The sequence below is a fragment of the Dasypus novemcinctus genome, chromosome 19, assembly GCF_030445035.2.
Source record: "Dasypus novemcinctus isolate mDasNov1 chromosome 19, mDasNov1.1.hap2, whole genome shotgun sequence".
In the NCBI taxonomy this organism is placed as follows: Eukaryota; Metazoa; Chordata; class Mammalia; order Cingulata; family Dasypodidae; genus Dasypus; species Dasypus novemcinctus.
The window spans coordinates 41,056,561-41,071,403 of record NC_080691.1 but is presented as its reverse complement, the minus strand read 5'-3'; the positions used below and the strand labels follow the sequence as shown (position 1 = coordinate 41,071,403).

General features: G+C 44.7%; 1 pseudogene; it reads right to left on the bottom strand.

Moving 5' to 3' along the window:
• Positions 1–6,288: 6,288 nt before the first annotated feature.
• LOC105744550 (cell division control protein 42 homolog) lies at positions 6,289–14,060 on the bottom strand (annotated as a pseudogene).
• Positions 14,061–14,843: the final 783 nt, after the last annotated feature.

Here is a 14,843-nt window from a genome sequence, read left to right as displayed (position 1 = left end):
CCTTGTGTTGGACTCTTTAGGGCCTTGTACCTATAAACTTTTACCCCAAATAAGTACCCTTTATAAAAGCAAACAGATTTCTGGCACTTTGCATCAGCACCCCTTTGGCAGACTAGGTATATACCTAGAAGAACTGAAAGCAAGGACGTGAACAGATATTTGCACACTGATGTTCACAGCAGCATTATTCACAATTGCCAAAAGGTAGAAGCAACCCAAGTGTCCATTAACTGATGAGTGGATAAACAAAATATGGCATATACATACAATGGAATATTATTCAGCTGTGAAAAAAAGAATGAAGTCCTGATGCATGGGACAACATGGATGAATCTTGAGGGCATTATGCCGAATGAAATAAGCCAGACACAAAAAGACAAATATTGTATGATCTCACTGATATGACCTAATTATAATAAGCAAACTCACAGAGTTAGAATCTAGGATATAGGTTACCAAGGGATAGACTGGGGATAGAAAATGGGGAACTTGGTGAGCCTAGAGTGCCTACAACTGAAAGCAGGAGGATTGCATCCAGTATCCATGTGGAATCTAAGTCCCCTCTTGACATAGCTGTGCAATGGACACAACCAATCCAAGGTCCACAGAGAAAATGTGGCATTGGTGTGGGAAAAGTGGCAATGGTGGCTGCTGGGTGTGGGGAATGGGAGGAAGAGATGAGATGTGGAGGCGTTTTCAGGACTTGGAGTTGTCCTGGGTGGTGCTTCAGGGACAATTACTGGACATTGTAGATCCTCCCAGGGCCCACTGGATGGAACGTGGGAGAGTATGGGCTATGATGTGGACCATTTACCATGAGGTGCAGCGATGCCCAGAGATGTACTTACCAAATGCAATGGATGTGTCATGATGATGGGAGAGAGTGTTGCTGTGGGGGGAGTGGTGGGGTGGGGGCGGTGGGGTTGAATAGGACCTCATATTTTTTGAATGTAATATTTTTTTAAAAATGAATAATTAAAAAAAAAAAAAGAAAATGGGGAACTTAAATCAAGGTGGGGAGCAGATTTGGCTCAACTGATAGAGCATCTGCCTACCATATGGGAGGTCCAGGGTTCAAACCCAGGGCCTCCTGACCCATTTGGTGAGCTGGCCCACGCACAGCGCTGATGCATGCAAGGAGTGCCGAGGCCACATAAGAGTGTCCCCCGCATAGGGGAGCTCCACATGCAAGGAGTGTGTCCCATAAGGAGAGCCACCTGGCATGAAAAAAGTGCCCAGTTTTGGGCACCACACACATGGAGAGCTCTGACACAGCAAGATGATGCAACAAAAAGAGACACAGATTCCCAGTGCCGCTGACAAGAACGCAAGCAGACACAGAAGAACACACAGCAAATAGACACAGAGAGCAGACAGTGGGGGGAGGGGAAGGGGAGAGAAATAAATAAAAAATAAATAAATCTTTAAATAAATAATAAAGGGAGGGCTCAATCTGTGCAGCTGGAGTCCTTATAAGCAAAGGAAATTTGGACACAAAAGAAGAGGTCACAGAAGGAGCTAGAGACAAATCACCATGTGTTTTAGTTTCTCATGGACTAAAAAAAGCCCATACCATACAATGGGTTGGCTTAAACAATGGGAATTTATTGGCTCACACATTGGAGCCTGGGAGAAGTCCAAGACCAAGGCATCAACAAGGTGATGCTTTCTCCCCAAAGACCGTAGCATCTTGGGGCTGGGCCTGGGGCTGGCTGCTGGCAATCCTTGGTCCTTGGCTTTTCTGTCACATGGCAATGCACAGGCAGCATCTTCTCCTTTCTCTTCCATGTTCCATTGACATCCAGCTCTGGCTGCTCCTCATGGTTTCTCTTTCTGTGTCCAATTTCCTTTAGTGATAAGAACTTCAGCAGTATTGAATTAAGGCCCACCCTCATTCAGTTTGGGCACACCTTAACTAATAACACCTTCAATGTCCTATTTACAAATGGGTTCACACACACAGGACTAGAGGTTGGAACCTAGTTCGTTGTGGGGGGCATGATTCAATCCTCAATACCACGTTACAGAAGCAAAGATGGGACTGCCAGCAAGCCACCACCAGCCTTCAAAGAAGGCGTGGTCTGCTGTAATGGCATAAAAGGAATTATATTTGGTGCCTTGTCATCTTGCCCAACTTAGTCATAAGTTCCCCTTTTGAGTGACCACCCCAGCTAGCCCTGCCCTGGGCTTAACTGCAACTAGCAAAGCCTGCACCTCCATATAGTTTGGATTGTAAGAGCCACCCTTAGCTTCTTCAAATGGCTCTTGCCACTTCTGCTTTGCACACCATATAGTTTAAAACTGCCGGTCTCCCATACCCATGGGCAAGCCCTACCTTCCCCTCTGGGTCACAATAAAGGCAAGAGCCTGAGACCCACATGTATTCTTCCCTCTCCCCTCCTCCACAGACCTTCACAAGAGCCTCAGCTAGGTAAGCCCCAGGTTCCTCCACCTCCCTCATTTTCCTCTCTCCTCCAGGTTCTTTGATCTAATAAATCTATCCTTTCATGAATTCTTGGCTGGCTGGTGATCAGTGTTTACACTTCATCACCCAAAGAACTTCCACATAACATCCAAAACACCTGATCAATACCTTGATTTTGGACTTCTAGCCTGCCTCCGAACTGTGCGCCAATAAATTCCTTTTGTTTAAACCAATTAGTGTGTGGTATTTTTCACAGACTTGGCAATGACAGGCAAATTAAGACACTTGGTTACCACCCTCTCCCTTTGCTAAGCCAATCAGCAAGCTCATAATAATCATTTAACTTGGTATATCTTTTTCTATTACAAGGCACTTTATGTTCATTATCTCATTAGTTCTCACTGAAAAGGGGAAAAAACTATGCCAAATACATTATCATGCCATTTTACAGATGAGGACACTAAAGCTCAGTCTTGTCTTCATTCAAGTTTCCTTGCTTCTGTCCCACTTTGACCCACCTTCCTCCCAACCCCTGGGTGGTTTGAAAAAGGAAAGGAGAGAAGATCTCACCATCTCCTCCCCCAAACTTCTCCCCTTCTCCAGACCACAAACAAATCTGAGGCAAAGGGGCAACCTATCATCCCAAATAGTTTCTGGGAAAATCTGAAGCCAAGTGTCCGGGACTGGGTGCCGTGAACGAGTGATCAATGAAACCCTGAAACACAGAGGGGATGTGAGAAAAGAGGCATTTCTATTTGGTCAGAAGAGTCTGTCCCTAGAGAAACACAGCCATCTCCAAGGAACAGAGAAAGTTCCTTTCACATCTTCAATTTCACCTTGATCCTCACAACAACCCTCTCTGTGATGACATCCTCTGTATATCCAGTCACCAGGGCTCAAAGACAGTGTATAAAACAAATTCACACAGTGAGGGGTGAGGGAGCCAGATGGAAACCCTCCCTTTCTCATGCTTTTTTCACTACATCACACTGCCTTCTTTGGAGCATTTCTACTAGACAAACTGAGGCAAGAGTCAAGTTCTTGAACAGACCCTTCCAGCCCCCAAGAGAGTTCTAGCAGGATTGGAACAAGGAACTTCACTGGTCCACAGAGAGGCTGTCTGGAGTGAAGATCCTGATCCTGTTCTTCTGTGAGCACCTTCCCCAAACCTCCTGATTTCATCTTTCTAACCCCAAACCTCCTGAATTTCCTCTTTCAGGAATTCTTATCCAGGCTATATCTAAACCCATGCTGAATATGTTTGACTTTCTGAACCCATGCTGAATATGTTTGACTTTCTGATTGTAGCACCAGTTTGGGATGGTACTCTCCATGTGAACTCCTTGCTCAGTAAAGAAAGACAGCTTTTTGTCTTTTTGTTTATCGTGAAGCTGTTCTTCTTAGCTGAGGGTGATGGTGTGGAAGATGTCTCCTGCTGCTGTTCAAGCAAAAATTAAATCCATGTTTCCCCTCTCTGACCCATTTTTTGGAAATACAGACTAAGATCTGAGTGGCTAAGAACAAAGGTTTTATCAGTACATAGTTGTGGTCAATGTTTACTTCTGTGATTTACTAGTTGTTTGATGTTGGGCAAGCCGTGACCACAATGCTCCAAATTTTAACATGCGTACAAGTCACTGGAGTGTTCAGACTTTACCACAGCCTCAGTCTCCCTGTAATAAACAAGGGTGTACTAATATCTACCGAATAGGGTTGTTATGAAGATTACGTGAGACAGTAAATGTAAAGTGCCTAACATAATCCCCAGCATTTATTGAGGACTCAGTGAATGGGAGCTAATATTCTTTTTTTTTTTTCAGACAGAGAAAAAAATTTTTAATTATGAATTCAGTCCATTTGGTGCATTTCAAAAGTGCAATACTTTTCTTCATTTAGCAGTAAAAGAAGTTAGAAATTAACTTCAAAAAATCAACAAATGGCAAAATTTCCTTGAAAGTCACAGTCACATAGAAAAGAGGAGGGGCAAGACAGGTTTCACCCACTTTCATCAAACACTGGACCTATACTTAAGGATATAGAGAAGGCAACTTTCAAAAAAGGTGTACGTGGAAGCGGACTTGGCCCAGTGGTTAGGGCATCCGCCTACCACATGGGAGGTCCGCAGTTCAAACACCGGGCCTCCTTGACCCATGTGCAGCTGGCCCACGCGCAGTGCTGATGTGCTCAAGGAGTGCCCTGCCACGCAGGGGTGTCCCCTGCGTAGGGGAGCCCCACGCCCAAGGAGTGAGCCCCATAAGGAGAGCTGCCCAGCGCAAAAGAAAGTGCAGCCTGACCAGGAATGGTGCCACACACACGGAGACCTGACACAACAAGATGATGCAACAAAAAGAAACACAGATTCCCATGCTGCTGACAACAACAGAAGCGGACAAAGAAGACACAGTAAATACACACAGAGAACAGACAACTGGGGCAGGGGGGAGAAGGGGAGAGAAATAAATAAATAAATCTTTTTTAAAAAAGGAGTACATTATTTTTTTTAAGATTTATTTATTTATTTCTCCCCTCTCCCCCGCCCCATTGTTTTGCACTCATTGTCTGCTTTCTGTGTCCATTTGCTGTGCGCTTTCTTTTGTGTCTGCTTGTTTTCTCTTTAGGTGACACTGGGAACTGATCCTGGAACCTTCCAGAAGGGAGAGAGGCATTTGATCTCTTACACTACCTCAGCCCCCTGGTCTGCTGCAACTCTTATTCTCGCTCCTCTGTGTCTCTTCTTTTTTTTTTTAAAGATTGATTGATTGATTTTTCCCCCTTCCCCTCCTCCCTCACCCTGCTGTTTTTGCTGTCTGTGTTGTCTTCTCATCTTTTTCCTCTAGGATTCACCAAAATTCAATCCTGGAGTCTCCTGATGTGGAGGGAGGTTCCCTGTCAATTGCACCACCTCAGTTCCTAGTTTCTGTGGCATTTCACCTTAACTCTTCCCTTGTCTCTCTTTTGTTGCATCAACATCTTGTTGCATGACTCACTTGTGCAGACACTGGCTCACCACGCAGGCACTCCTGCATGCACTGGCTTGCTGCATGGGCACGCTTTCTCTTCTTCTTTTTCACCAGGAGGCCCCAGGGATTGAACCCAGGTCCTCCCATATAGTAGGCAGAAGCTCTACCACTTGAGCCACAAGTGCCTCCCTCCTCTGTGTCTCTTTTTGTTGCATTATCTTGCTACACCAGCTTTCCACATGGGCCAGCGCTCCATGCATGTCAGCACTCTGCTCAGGCCAGCTCACCACGTAGGCCAGCTTGCCTTCACCAGGAGGCCCTGGGAATTGAACCCTGGACCTCCCATATGGTAGACAGGAGCCAAATCACTTGAGCCACGTCTGCTTCCCAGGAGTATGTTATTAAATGAAACATTTACTACATGCTTCCTAAGAGCACCAAGTGGGGAACATGTTTTCTAAAGTAGATCTGGGAAGTGGAATATGGAATCAATCCATCCTCCTCCTATCAAGGGCTATCCTCTACTGGTTAACGAATTTTAAAAATGAGACTAAATAAGAACAAACACACACACCCTCAATAAAAAGGGAAAGAAAAAAAAAACTAAGATGTCCCAGATTACTCTCCAGAGTGGAACCAGGGAGCAACTTCAATAATTCAAATTAGTCTGTTATAGAGTCATCACAAGCATGCCTTGCTTTTATCCAAATAAAACAAAAACAAAAACTAGTATTGATCACTTTTCTGAGAAGACACAATTACACAAAATTAACTAGTATTGGAAGGGGGCAGGAGGGCCATACCTATGGGCCTTGTCTCATGCACACAAGTACACGTGGATAGAGGTACAGGGTATTTGTCACTATAGCAAAAATGAATTTTAATTGTTAATCTTTAGTTTGATTTAAACATTGCTTTTAGTATGATGCTGACACCAGCTGTGCAGCAAGGGCTCTGGAGAGATGTTCATAGCAGCACACACACCTGCGGCTCTTCTTTGGTTCTGGAGGCTCCAGGGCAGTCAATATGCTTCATCAAATACATTCTGTAGGCCTTTGTGTGTACGTGCAGAACACTCCACATATCTGACAGCCTTCGGGTCACGGGCTAGCTTTTCGGCAGTCTCTGGAAGGATAGGCATCTGTTTGTTCTTGGCAAACTTCTCAATAGTAGAGGGGTCATCTCTGAGATCAGTTTGTGTCCCAACAAGCAAGAAAGGAGTCCTTGGAGAGTGGTGAGTTATCTCAGGTACCCACCTTTCTTTCTCATTTTCAAATGAAGACAGAAAGACCCTTGAGAAGCAGACTAGAAATACACCTGTTTGTGAATAGCTCAGCGGTGGTAGTCTGTCATAACCCTCTTACCCTGCATTATCAAAAAGTCTGACACTCCACCAACCGTAACTGTGACTGCATAGTTGTCAAAAACATTTGGTACAGAGAAGCGAATGTGGCTCAACCAGTTGGGCACCCACCTACGACATGGGAGGTCCCGGGTTCAGGTCCCAGTGTCTCCTAAAAAGATGAGCAGACGTCACCTCCACCACAAACGAGCAGACGCCACAAGCCAGCAGATACCACAGCCCATGTGGCTCAGGCCACTGGGCACACAACTCTCATGTGGGAGGTCCTACATTCGGTTCCCAGTGCCTCCTGGAGAAAGCAGGCAGACAGATAAGAAAACCACTGGGGGAGGGGTAAATAAATAATTTTTTTAAAAAAGAAAAGAATACAGTAGGTACATATTCAGATGGAAATTTGTTTGTTGTGAGGATATCAGGAGACATGTTTTACCAATGCCGCCATCATCCACATTAACACATTTATTGTCTTCATTGCTGAAATCATTTTGTATCCATTTTAGATATTTCAAATTCCATATTGACCTCCACTCCTCCACCCAGGCCTTGGCAGCAATGCGGGCAATCTCCTCTGCTGCCAGACCGGGGTGCGCACCTGACGTCAGCACCGGGAGCTAATATTCTTTTTTTTTTTTTACTTAGTCTCTGTCTGTCCAAACTAAAGAGAGTTTATCTTGTTATTGTTTTGGTTTGGTTCGATTTTTTTTGCCGTGTGTGCACAATTAGGTAGGTAAGAGCACATGCACATGTGGCAAGATCTTTGCAAGGTTGTTGTGTTGCTGGGAGTGTGTGTATCGTCGTAGATACACGTGCTATGGGAGGCTGTCTTGCACATGCTTGCGTGTTTGCATGTTTGCCGCCAAAGGGGTGTGTGCATGTGCCTCTATGTATATATAAAACCATGTGTATATAAAAGTCTTAAAGACCTTTGTTATCAATGAGCTGGAAGTCATTTCCTCTTACTTATCATGGTATCAACCAAGGTTAATGAGTGGGAAGATATTTGAAGATTAATTGGCCAAAGGGAAAGATTATATTTTAATTGAAGTCTGTTGTCCTACCCAAAGGTTCTAGATATTGGAGAGAAATGTGATGACTGGTTATAAACATTCTGGTCTATAGGTTGGTGTGGGTTACCAACCTGTTATTGTCACAAGGTCTCCCTGGAGTCCTGCCCAGTTTTCTCAGTCTGAAGCAGGGAGATCTTTCCTCTCTTGTTTTTGAATTTTGCATGAAGCTGGCCTGAACGAGAGCTCCCAGGACTAGGAGGCAAGTCTTGGCTTCCAGTTCTGTCCTGTTGACAGCCAATTGAGAGACTTTGGACAAATCACTTGTCATCTCTGTGTCTTAGTGGCTCCCTGATCTTTTTTTTTTTAAGGAGGCACCAGAGATTGAACCTGAGACCTCATATGTGGGAAGCAGGCACTCAACCCCTAAGCTACAACCATTCATTCCCTTCCCTGATCTTTGATGTGCTCTTACAATCTGTGATTCCCTGGTGGCAAGACAAGAGTTCACCCATCATTTGGATTAGTTCTTTCCCTCCATGCTGTCTTAGAGGCCACAGTAGCTACAGACAGCTACCAAAGAGACCAAGGTCAGGAATCTGGTCCTTCCAGGGCACATCGATCTATTTCTGTGCTCTCCTTGTCAATTTTCATTCATTCTTTCATGCTTTATGAGCATTTGATGTGTACTAGGCATTGTGCAGAATTGGGCAGGGTCTTCATTTGGCTTCCCTAGCCTCCCTTATCTTTTGGTGGCACTTTCCTTCCCCATCTACTGGCTCTCAGAAAGGATCTGCTGGGAAGCGGAAGTAGCTCAAGTGATAGACCTTCTGCCCTACCATATGGGAGGACCTAGTTTCGATCCCTGGGGCCTCCTGGTGAAAAAGAAGACGAGAAAGCATGCACCTGCAACAAGCCAGTGCCCACGCGAGTGCCCATGTGATGAGCCAGTGTCCTGCACAAGTGAGTCACACAGCAAAGATGATGACGATTCAAAAGAGAGAAAAGGGGAGAGTCAAGAAGGTAAAGTAGAGCAGAAACCAGGAACCGAGGTGGTGCAATTGACAGGGAAACTGATACTACATATTAGTGAAAGGGACAATCTTTCAAGAAGAATGAACAATCATAAATATTTATGCTCCTAACAAGGGTGCCTCCAAATACGTGAGGCAAACACTGGAAAAACTAAGTGAAAGAATAGATGCCTCTACAATTATAGTGGGAGACTTTAATACACCACTATCAACTTTGGACAGAACATCTCAAAAGAGAATCAATAAAGAAACAAAAACTTTGAACAGTATATTAGAGGAGCTGGATCTACTAGACATACACAGATCATTACACCCACATAAAGCAGGATATACATTTTTCTCAAGTGCACATGGATCATTCTCCAAGATAGACCATATGTTAGGTCACAAAGAAAGGCTCAATGAATTCAGAAAGATCGAAATCATACAAAATAATACCTCTGACCACAGTGGAATGAAGCTGGAAATCTGCAAGGGCCAGAGGCCCAGATTTCACACCAAGATATGGAAATTAAACAACACACTCTTAGAAAAACAGTGGGTCAAAGAGGAAATCTCAAAAGAAATTAATAACTACCTTGAAACTAATGAAAATGATAACACAACATACCAAAACTTATGGGATGCAGCAAAAGCAGTACTGAGAGGGAAATTTATAGCCATAAATTCATACATCAAAAAAGAAGAGCGAGCCAAAATTGAAGAACTAACTGCACATTTGGAGGAATTAGTAAAAAAAACAACAAAGTAACCCCACAGGAAGAAGAAAGAAAGAAAGAACAAAGATAAGAGCAGAACTAAATGAAATAGAAAATAAGAAAGCACTTGAAAAGATATATAAAAAAAAAAGACAGGGAAACTGTCTCACCATCAGAGGTCTCCAGGATCAAATCCTGGTGAATCCTAGAGGAGAGAAAATGAGAAGAGAAGAAAACACAGACAGCAAAAAAACAGGGTGGGAGGAGGGAAAAGAGGGAGATAGATAGATAGATAGATAGATAGATAGATAGATAGATAGATAGATAGATCTGTTAAAAAAAAAAAAAAGGATCTGCTTGCTCCATTTACACTGAGCTAAAACCAACTGATTAACAGCTCCTTATTATAGAATAGAACAGCATTTCACAAAAAATCAAAGCTTGAAGCCATGGGCATAAAGTCCTGCTAGTGGAATGTTAGCTAGTAGTTGACCATACGTGTACACAGAGGAAACTGCCTTCCTCAGTTACTTGTAGGAGCCAGCCAGTATGTGATTTTAGACTCTGCACCCCAGAAAAATGGACAAATACAGGCAACCACATTTACAAGGCAGAATCCAAACTTTCAACCTTACCGAACACTAGGCAAGAGCCTCCAAAACCCAGTACACTTCTAAGACCCATGATGACCTAAAAAAAAAAAAAAAAAAAAGCACTAGATTCTGTCTCAGGGGACTTGAGTTCAAATCCCTACACTGTCACTAATTCCCTGTGATGCCTTTGTCCCTGTGTCTGTCCTCTCCTGGCCTCAGTTTTGCCTCTAGAAAAGGGTCAGGCTTGGACAGAGTGACCTCCAAGTTCCCCCTCAGCTCTGCTCTTTATGTATATATATGCCTGGGACAGGGTCCAAGCAATTCCTAAAAGGGTCAAAGAGATTAACCATTGGGCTGGGTCAGTTCCAGAAAGGACTCAAAAATTAACCTGGTTATGCCTGTTTTCCTCTTTTAATCTTTACCATTCTGACCTCCGTGGTCCAGGTGCCATCCAGCCTCCCTCCCTCCACCCCCAGCTAAATTCTGCCAATTCTCACTGTCTCCATGAAACCTTTTCTGACCCCACCCAAGGCCCCAGCAACCACACTCTCCTCTGACAGCCTCACAGGCAGAGCCACTACAAAACACTCAGCACTGACTGCCTGGGTGCTAGAGACCTCCTGTGGGTACTCTTCTGGCTTGGCTACTCCCCTCAGGAAAAGAAACTGCTGTGTTCAACCTTTTGTCCCATGAATCTCCACAGGGCCCAACACAGATTCATTGTTGAGGACGCCGGAACTTTTGAAATGCTTTTTGACCAAACTGAAAAAGAACATTAGGTAATGTTCTTAACCCTTCAAGGTATGTTTACTTCTCTTAGCAACTTGGATCCTCACAGGAACCCTTTGTCTCCGTGAGGCAGGTCAACCACATGACAAATGAGAATCCTGAACCCATGGAGGTGAAGCAGTTTGTCTCAGGCCACTCGGCAAGTTGGTAGGAGAGTCAGAACCAAATGGCATAGTTCTTGCCTCCTATCCTGGGATTTGGAGTGTGCAGCACACAGTGAAATCAGAGCCTCAAGCCCTTTTTTTTTTTTTAAGATTGATTTTGTATTTGTTCCTCTCCCCTCTCCCCCTCTTCCCCACTGTCTGCTCTCTGTATCCAGTCGCTGTATGTTCTTCTGTGTCTGCTTGCATTCTTGTCAGCAGCACTGGGAATCTGTGTCTTGTTTTTGTTGTGTCATCTTGCTGCATCAGCTCTCCGTGTGTGAAGCACCACTCCTGGGCAGGCTGCGCTTTTTTCGTGCAGGGCAGCTCTCCTTGCGGGGGTGCACTCCTTGTGTATGGGGCTCACCTAAGTGGGGGACACCCCTGCGTGGCACAGCATTCCTGGCATGCATCAGCACTGCATGTGGGCCAGCTCCACACGGGTCAGGAGGCCCTGGGTTTGAACCCTGGACCTCCCATATGGTAGGTGGACAGTCTATCAGTTGAGTCAAATCTGCTTCCCCTCACTCCCTTTTTAAGACACTGCAGCCTGTGACTGCCTCAATACCAACATGTGAACACACATACACACTTCACAAATATCCCACACAGCCTACTTGAGGCTTCACCTCCTTAGAATCTAGAGCTGGTTTTCTCTCCCTTTTATCATCCTTCTTTAAGTGAACAACAACCCAGGGTAGTCCCCAGCCAGCCAAATACATCTTCTCAAATAGATTGCAAGGGAACAGGTTATGCTGAACCCTACCTGCTCTGGTATGCTCCCCTCAACCTCTTCCCTCCTCCTCTGAGCACCAACTTGCTTAGCAGGGAGAAAAGGATGAAAGCTTTAGAGTATGTGCAAGCATCTCAGCATGCAACTGAGAGTTGGGCTTCCCAGCCAAAATATCATTTTTTCCCCATCCAGCCTCTGTGGAACCCTGGTGTCATCCTTACAACCACTTTTGTCATTCAGCAGAGTCATTCAGGAATCTATAAATGCATGCTGTACACACTTATTCAAATGCATTTGATTATATGTATGAGTAGAAAGTATTTATGTTATTGTGTTTGGTTTGAGTGTATGTGCATGTGGTGTAGGTATGTGTACATGCATGTATGTCAGCAGGTACCCTCCTGTACACGTGTGGATGAGCATGTGCATGGACATAAATACTTGTTCACTCATCATTCACCTATTAGTTCAACGAAGATGTACAAATGTGTCAGACACCATGGAAGATTTGGGGGTTGAATATTTGCATAGGTATATACCAGGGCACATGGTACATCTCAGTTCTATGTAGGTGTCTATGAAATCTCCTGTATATATGCATGTATATTTATCAGGGTCCAAAAGCAGGAAAATTCCTAATTGCTTAAGTGAGGACCCATCTTCTATTGATGCTGAAAGATGCTGCTGTGGTCTCTCCCCAAACCTCAGGGGTCAGATTCTAAACAGCCCTGACCTGAGTCTCAGGAAATAGAGGCAGCCCCCCACTCACAATTCTACCAGGGGGTGGGTCCTGGTGGCCCCCCCACCCTGCCATCATCCCAGCCACCCCACCCTCTTGACCCATAGGGAGGTGAGGTGGCATTTCCCGATAACAGGGCACCAAGAGTCCAAGCCACTGGAAGCCACCTGAGTTTCACATGATTTTATGATTTCACAGTTAATGTTTGGCCCTGGGTTATTTCTGCTCTAAGAGGCAAGCCGGAAAAGGCAGGAGAGAAATGGGGGTGGGGGAGATAAGATACCAGGTCACCTGCAGGAGGCACCTGCCCTGGCAGCCACTTCTAGCACTGCAATATCTGTAGGCTTCCAGGTCCCACCTAGGAAGGAGCCACCCAGACATGCAGAGGGCCAGAGCTTCTGGGAATGTGGGAAGAAAAGAGATCCCTTTGCAAAGTGCCCCTCAGGAATTCAGCATCCCCTCTACAACTTCCTAAGGGACCCAGAAAGCCCCTCTACAACATCCCCACAAATAGGTCAGCAAGCCTCTGTGTGGTCACCTTCCAGGACACAAGATGCTCACTATCTCCAAAATGCTCTTACATATTTCTCTTTCATTCTAGGACAAAAATCTACCTCCTAACAATTCCCATCCATTGGTCCTCCTTTCCCTCTCAAAGAAAAGAACCTTTCTGTGAACAACTGTTCTTTGATTAAGACCTGTGTCTCCAGGATGTCTCTGTTTCAAATGTTAACACATAACCTGGGAAAAAATTAATTATTACATTAGAGTTTGTTTGAGAACTTTTCTTTCCCATTGGAAATCTTTTGTATTCCTTAGGAGTAGGAAATATATTAGGTAGGTGCAAAAGTAATTGCAGTTCTGCATTGTTGAAATTTGCAGTTTGATACTGGCATACATTCTTAAATAAATGTGATTATGTTATACATCATTTTAATGTGCATTTCTTGCTTTATGTTTTTTTGCTAATGACTTATTCTTGCTATTTATTTTATATTTTAGACTATGAAAATGATGTTAGATGAAAAGCAAATTCAAGCGATTTTTTTTAGTTCAAAATGGGTTGTGAAGCAGCGGAGATAACTTGCAACATCAACAATGCATTTGGGGGGAACGGACTTGGCCCAGTGGTTAGGGCATCCATCTACCACATGGGAGGTCCGCGGTTCAAACCCCAGGCCTCCTTGACCCGTGTGGAGCTGGCCCAAGTGCAATGCTGATGTGCGCAAGGAGTGCCGTGCCACGCAGGGTTGTCCCCAGCGTAGGGGAGCCCCAGGCACAAGGAGTGCGCCCCTTAAGAAGAGCTGCCCAGTGCTAAAGAAAGTGCAGCCTGCCCAGGAATGGCACCGCCCACACTTCCCATGCCGCTGACAACAACAGAAGCGGACAAAGAAACAAGACGCAGCAAATAGACACAGAGAACAGACAACCGGGGTGGGGGGGGAATTAAATAAATAAATAAATCTTTTTAAAAAAACACACACACAATGCATTTGGCCCAGGAACTGCTAAAGAACGTACTGTGCAATGGTGGTTCAAGAAGTTTTGCAAAGGAGATGAGGGCCTTGACGATGAGAAGCATGGTGGCCAGCCATCAGAAGTTAACAACCAGTTGAGAGCAATCATCGAAGCTGATACTCTTAAACTACATGAGAAGTTGCTGAAGAATTCAACATCGACCATTCTACAGTCATTCGGCATTTGAAGCAAATTAGAAAGGGAAGCGATGTGGCTCAAGCGATTAGGTTCCTGTCTACCATATAGGAGGTCCAGGGTTTGATTCCAGGGGCCTCCTGGTTAGGGCAAGCTGGCCACTTGGATAACTGGCCCAAGCAGAGAGCTAGCCCACATGGAGAGCTGGCCCATGTGGAGAGCTGGCCCATGCAGATTGCTGACCTGCATGGAATGCTGGCCCGCAAAGAGAGTTGGCACAGAAAGGTGATGCAACAAAAAGAGATATAGAGGATAAACAGTAAGAGGTGCAGCAGACCAGGGAGCTGAGGTGCGCAAGAAATTGAGTGCCTCTCTCTCACTCCAGAAAGTTCCAGGATCGGTTCCCAGTGCCGCCTAAAGAGAAGACAAGCAGACACAGAAGAACACACAATGAATGGACACAGAAAGCAGACAATGAGTGCAAAAACAAGGGGATGATAAATAAATATTTTTTTAAAAATTAGAAAGGGGAAAAAACTCGGTAAGTGGGTGCTTCATGAGCTGACCGAAAATCAAAATAATTGTTGTTTTGAAGTGTCGTCTTCTCTTATGCTATGCAACAACAATGAACCATTTCTTGATGGGATTGTGACATGCGACAAAAAGTGGATTTTATATGACAAAGGCAATGACCAGCTCAGTGGTTGGACCA